Below are 6,428 nucleotides of genomic sequence, written 5' to 3'. Positions count from 1 at the left end.
ATGGAGCCTTTAAGAGAAATATTGTGATATTTCTTTGAAGGAGAGGCATTCCTGGAGGGAGGATATTCTGATTTGTCATTTAATATTGAATCTTTACACTGCACAGGACGTACATGCAACATAGTTTCTGCTCTTTAGTGGTTGTTTAAGGGTTGAAACTCTACCTTCCTCATGAGCACATGTCCCTCTCTAACTCCCAGCCGAGAACAAAAGGAAGGTTTAAACACCTTTGCAGAACTGCGTTTTTGCCGGGGTCAACCGGTATTTCCAAGTCTCTAAACTCAGCAGAAACAGACTATGTAAAAACTCTATGCTTGTGTAGCGTTCCTAACTCCCCATGTAAATCAACAACCGCATAATAAATAAAAAGCAATAATGTTATAGGAAAAGACTGGCATCTCTTTGCAGGCCAAACCTTTTGTAAATACCCAGATGCCCAATTAAGCAGTAGGCACCTCACCCTTCGGTGTCCACTGTTTAGCGTCCGGCCATGAGCCACTAATGTGTTATTGTTAACTTGGTGGGTGGGATGGAGAGTGGGTAGAGACCATCCTCCATGAGGATTGGTATAAATGTGGCAAAAGAGCTAGGAGTCGAATTATGTAAAAGGTTGGGGAATAGGTAAGGAGGGGGGTACTTGGCTCTGGCGGGGGGGGGGGGTGTTGGGGCTGACTAGGAGCGGATTATTGCAGGTAAGGTGTTCAATCCAGCCCATGTGAAACAGAGGGAGAGTTTGGCTGAGTGTCTCTGGCCTACAGGCTGTTTCTGTCAACACACAGATGCTACATTGTTCCCAGGAGGCCCTTGGCTCAGAAGGAAAGGGCCTAAGTGCCGAAGAGTTGAAAAACCACAGTGTGCACCCTAAGGATTGGTCCAAGTGCGGAACAGGGAGTGAAAGACTTAGTTGTTTCTTTCTGTGGGGAAAACTCCACAGCCTCTGAGCTGGGAGTGGACAGCTGGCAAGGACGCTGTGAAAGCAGCAGTGTATGGCATGCTCCCTCAGCAACATGAGACTGAAGGATTGTGAGGAGGCCGTCCAGTTCAGCCACGGGGAAGAAACCACCCCGTCTTCTCTCTCGAGGCTAAAATATATTCCTAGGGTAGGCACATCCCAGAAGCCTCTCTTTGATCCTGTAAACCAGAGCTCTTGACGTCTACAGTCAGGAAATTCTTCCTGATATTCAGCTGAAATCCTCTGGCCACACGAACCCATTTCTTCTTACCTGCAGTCCATGGAAATTCTTAATAGCTGCCGATCACCATCTCCAAGTGGCACCCCCAATTCTTACTGGGTGTTCTTAACCTCCTTATCCAGTCTTGTTTTCTCCCTACCTACAGTCCAACTCCTCAGCTAATTTGCTTTATTTCCAAGTTACTTAATTGGCTTTATTATTTTTCCCTCTTCCCTCTTTCTCACATTTCCTTCTTTTTTTGCTTAAAAAATAGCAGATTCCAAACCACTGTGAGAATCTGGTGAATGTCAAAAGATAAATTCCCATGAATTCACCCAATATTCCACATTGGTCAACACTGACCGCATCTTTATAGTGCATTTTGCTGCTTGATGACATGCGACAGAAATTTTATTATATATTGTCTTTTAATGCTTATCTTTTATCTTTATTGTATTGAATTGTTCCTTCAGTTTATGGTTTTCCAGAACTGGGAGAGATTTTTGCCTGTCTGTTTCACAGCCAATCTGGTTTTTGTAGCTCTGGCAACTCATGACCAAAGAAGGGAACTCTTTCAGAAAGAAGAAATTTCTAAAATTTCTCATTCATTCATTAAATATCAGACTTAGTATTATAAAGTTCTACAGTTTCTAGATCTTCTCTGTCTTTGGATAATATCTTCCTAAGACTCTGCATTCTTTCCCCAAGGTCATGTTATTGTTGAAACATCTAGATATATGTTAGCTACTTTTCATGATGGACTCATTCTTTAGCCCTAGCTGGCAAGAAATTGCCATACTTTCGTTTAAAGTTTGAAGGAAGTGGTGATGTCATACAATAGAACTTTGTAAAAGGATACTAGAAGATAGAAGACTTTGATGGAAGAAGTAGAGAAACAGGGCATGACTGAAGGAATGCCAGGAAAATTGGTGTGTGAGTCTCATGTCTTCTGTGTATGGGACTCTGTGACCTTGGAAAACCCTATCTTTAAATTTCAGTTCATTGAGGGCAATACAATAATTCACAGGATTTTTTGAGACCCCAAGCTGAGGTGAAGTGTGTCATTGCTTTTGTTTTTTAACAGAATACTATGCTGCCTTCTCTGGATAACAGCTATTTCTCCAATCGTCTGAACTTTTAAAAAAGGAGAGACTTCCTTCGGAGTCTTAAAAGAATTAGCACGGGAGGCCTCACACTTGAGATTAGAGAAGTATTTGAAATAACTATTTTAAAATATAGTTTCGGGGAGCACCTGGGTGGCTCAGTCAGTTAAGCATCCGACTCTTAGTTCCAGCTCAGGTCATGATCTCACGGTTCCTTGAGTTCGAACCCCACATCGGGTTCTGTACTGACAGTGTGGAGCCTGCTTGGGATTCTTTCTCCCTCCCTCTCTGTCTCAAAAAATAAATAAATAAAATTAAATAAATAAATAAATAAATAAATAATAAAATGTAGGTTTTATTGTTGCTCAGGCATGGTGAAGCCAACAGACCAGGAGGCAATTGACATTGAAAAGATAGTTTGTTATGGTTTCCAAGAGGGGGGAACATGCCATACCATGGGGAAGGACCAGGGTTGGTCAGGAGGCAGAGGGACCAAGGGGAACATATAAGCAATAGCCTTTATTGTGCTTTGTGTGAGAAGGAACAGTCAAGGCCAGGTAAGCAGGCTTACGATTGGCTGCTTTGAATAATGTCATCTGCCCCTAGCTGTCCGGAACCTGGTCCTGAGGTGATGAGAGCAGGTGAATAGTGGATCAGAGTGTGAAAGCCCAGTGAGAGCTCAGTTAAAGCAGGTTTGGGAGGGTATGGTCTCTGGCTTGGTTGGTTTGCATATGAAAGACAGCCCTGGGTGAGTTGTTCACCATCTCTGCCAATTAGCTAGCCTTATGAGGAGCAGTCTCTCCAGGGTCAGCAAGGCCCCAGACGTCACATCAAAACATCAGAAGCACATGGTTAACACAATACTCTCACATTCATCTGTCATAGGACTCCTCTCCCAACTCACCTAGCTTGGTCCTGCTACAAGGGAAGGTATGTTGTTTTCTTTCAGGCCCCTGTTTATACATGTTTACCTTGAGTGGATGGGGGTAGGGTGGGTGCTAAGTGGTGTATTGTGAGGGAGCAGTTTATTGATTCATAGCCTCATCCAGCTATTTAAATACTTACTAACCAAGTATAAGTGTGCCAAGCAAAATTGCTTCCTAAGAGAGAAAAGTTAGCTGTACAATAGGGACGTTTCAGTTATAGTTAACAACAGGTAGCAGGGAGGCCATCAGACTGACTGTAGGTCATGGTCAGGAGAGGGAGGAGAAGGAGAAGGACAGGAGACTGGCAATAAACCAAGAAGTCTCAATGTTAAGGGAAGAGTAGCCACAAAGAAAAATAGTCTGCTGCAAAAGGGAAGAGGCTCATCATGGACAAACTATTTCACAATGCGTTTGGAACCAGCCCTATTTATTTATTTTACCTTTCTGAAAGTATCTGGTTTTCTAAGCAAAGAAAAATAAAACAGGGAGTGGGATGTATCTGACCCATGCTCCTAATTACAGTACTTTTACATTTCTAGAGCCTAGAAAAAGGAAGAACTTAATTAAAAACCTGTTTTGAGTTTTGAACCTTTGGAGAAAAAGTACTCTAGAAATCAAACAAACGAATTTTAAAATTCTACCCCTGTAAATTTGAAGGGGAGTCCCCACCCTTCAAATCATTTCCACGATAGCCCAGTGTCTCCCTCTTTTCTTTCCATTCTGTCATTGTTTCCATGGGCTTGACAATGAAACGCCTGAGTTACACCAGGAGTGAAGGTAAGCAGGGGACAGTGAAGGGCGAAGGAGTTAAGTTACTTCTATAGGTTATGAAAAGTGTGGAATCCAAACTTGAATGCTTCATTATCCAAACAGTTAGTTACACTAGTCTTTTTTTTAATTGAAGAACAATTGACATAAAATATTGTATTAGTTTTGGGTATATGGCATAATGATTTGATCTTTATATACATTATGGTCACTGCAAGAAGTCTAGTTATCATTTGTCACCATAAAGAGTTATTACAATATTATTAACTGCATTCCCTGTGCTGTACCTTACATCCCATGTCTTCCTTATTTTATAACTGAAAGACTGTACCTCGTAATCTCCTTCACCTACCTTGTCTCCCAATCTACTCCATCCTTTATATGTAGATAAGTGAAATTGAATGGTATTTGTTTTTCTGTCTATTTCACTTATGTAATTAATAGTCGTTAGGTCCAACCATGGTGTTGTAAATGGCAATATTTCTTTCTTTTTCATGGCTGAGTAATATTCCATTTTATATATATCACATCTTCTTTATGCATTTACCTACCAATGGACACTTGGGTTGCTTCCATATCATGGCTATTGCAAATAATGCTGCAGTGAATATAGGGGTTCATTTGTCTTTTCAAATTAGTGTTTTGGTTTTCTTCGGATTAATACCTAAAAGTGGAATTGCTAGATTGTACGGTAGTTCTATTTTTAATTTTTTGAGGAACCTCCATACTGTTTTCCTTAGTGACCACACCAATTCACATTCCCACTGACCGTGCAAGAGCATTCTTTTTTCTCCACATCCTCATCCACATCCACTTGTTATTTTGGTTCCACTAAGTCTTAATAGCAGGATACAATTTCTACATTAGGCCCACTGGTCTTAATATGGGAACATATGGTATTAGCCGAGACTTGAGGAAGAAAAAATAGAAAAGATCTGACATAATTCTAGCAGTGGTGACGTAAGAACTTTGAAATTAAAAAACATGTTGTGTTAGAGGTTATGTTTCCCAAGAAGAAGACTCTGAGACTAAATTTCCTTGCAGGAAGTTTATTGGAGAGTACCCTAGAGACCTGTGGGGAAATGAGGAATGTAGGATTGGGCAGAAGGAAAAGTTGGGCTATGACACAGTCACAACAAGGGCTCAGATTAACTCATGGGCATATTTAGTGCTGGGATGTACTTGCAGAGTTGTCTAAAACTGGAGAATGGGGCCAGGCCTTTATACCCTCACAGTGATCGTTTGATGCAGGCCGCACACAGGAAAGGTATGTGATCACAGGAAAGGCAGCTCACCTTAGCAGAGGGAAATCTCTGTGTTGGAGGTCGGTGAGTGGGATTCAGCTAAGAGCTGAATCGATACAACCAGCAGCTGGGGGGTCATGGTCTGAATGTTTGTGTGTCCCCAAAATGCATTTATTAAATCATAATGCCTAATATGATGTTATTAGGAGATGGGGGGTCTTTGAGAAGTGATTAGGTCAGGACAGTGAAGCCCTCATGAACGGGGTGAGTGTTTTATAAAAGAGACTCCAGAGAGATTCCTTCCTTTTCTCCCATGTGAAAATACAATTAGAAGTCTGCAACCCAGGAAAGGGGCCTCACGCGACCATGATGGCTCCCTGATCTTGAACTTACAGTCTACAGAACTGTGAGAAATAAATTTCACTTGTTTATAAGTCACTCAGTCTGTGATATTTTATTATGGCATCCCAAACAGACTAAGACATAGGTGAAGAGTGTGTCTGATCTAAAGAAGTTGGGGGTGATCTATGTGGCTCACCATAGTATCTACTGTAGCAGATGGAACAGTGTTTTCTTTCAGATTACTGTAATCACTGAACCAATGCAATGCAAAAGAATGGATTTTTTATCAAATAAAATACGCAGTACCTTCACTGAATCAGGGTTGGGGCAGAACATATGACCATGTTGTCTTCACTAAAAGGATTCGAGTAGGCTTCCAGCGGCAGTACAACATGACCACTCACTCATTCATCCCTTCATCAAATATTGATTGAGTACCTCTACCATGAGATGAAGATGGACCAGAAAACAGATGAGACACCCAAAGCATAATGTTAACTTCACCTCTTCCCATCCTCACCATCTGGTTCCCCAGATGGGTTACAGGACAAACACAAAGTTCACTGGGAATTTGAGAAGTGGTCTGAATTTCTAATATACTTAGTAGATATTCAAATATTTTGATGATGGTGGCCATAATGCATATCAACAAAAAGAAAGTGAAAACTTGAACAGTAATTAGCGACTGTGCAAAAATTGATGTTAGGCTTAACTCTAAATTGTGACCGTGATGCTTATTTGTACCAACTAAATTTTGTGCACCCAATCATATTTCTTGCTACATATCTTTTCCTTTTTTATCCAAAGTTGATAGTACCTTATCTTGCTATCTCCACTTCCTGCCGCTCACTTCCTCACATCAACCTTCTTGCT

At 41.1% G+C, this 6,428-nt stretch overlaps 1 protein-coding gene across 3 annotated transcripts in view; it reads right to left on the bottom strand.

The window, feature by feature from the left end:
- PDE6H (phosphodiesterase 6H) overlaps nt 1-6,428 on the bottom strand; it is a 178,215-nt gene that overhangs the window by 65,246 nt on the left and 106,541 nt on the right. The window lies entirely within an intron of this gene.

Source organism: Acinonyx jubatus, chromosome B4, assembly GCF_027475565.1.
Source record: "Acinonyx jubatus isolate Ajub_Pintada_27869175 chromosome B4, VMU_Ajub_asm_v1.0, whole genome shotgun sequence".
NCBI lineage: Eukaryota > Metazoa > Chordata > Mammalia > Carnivora > Felidae > Acinonyx > Acinonyx jubatus.
Note: the sequence above shows the minus strand (reverse complement) of the source record. Positions and strands in the feature narration are given on the sequence as shown.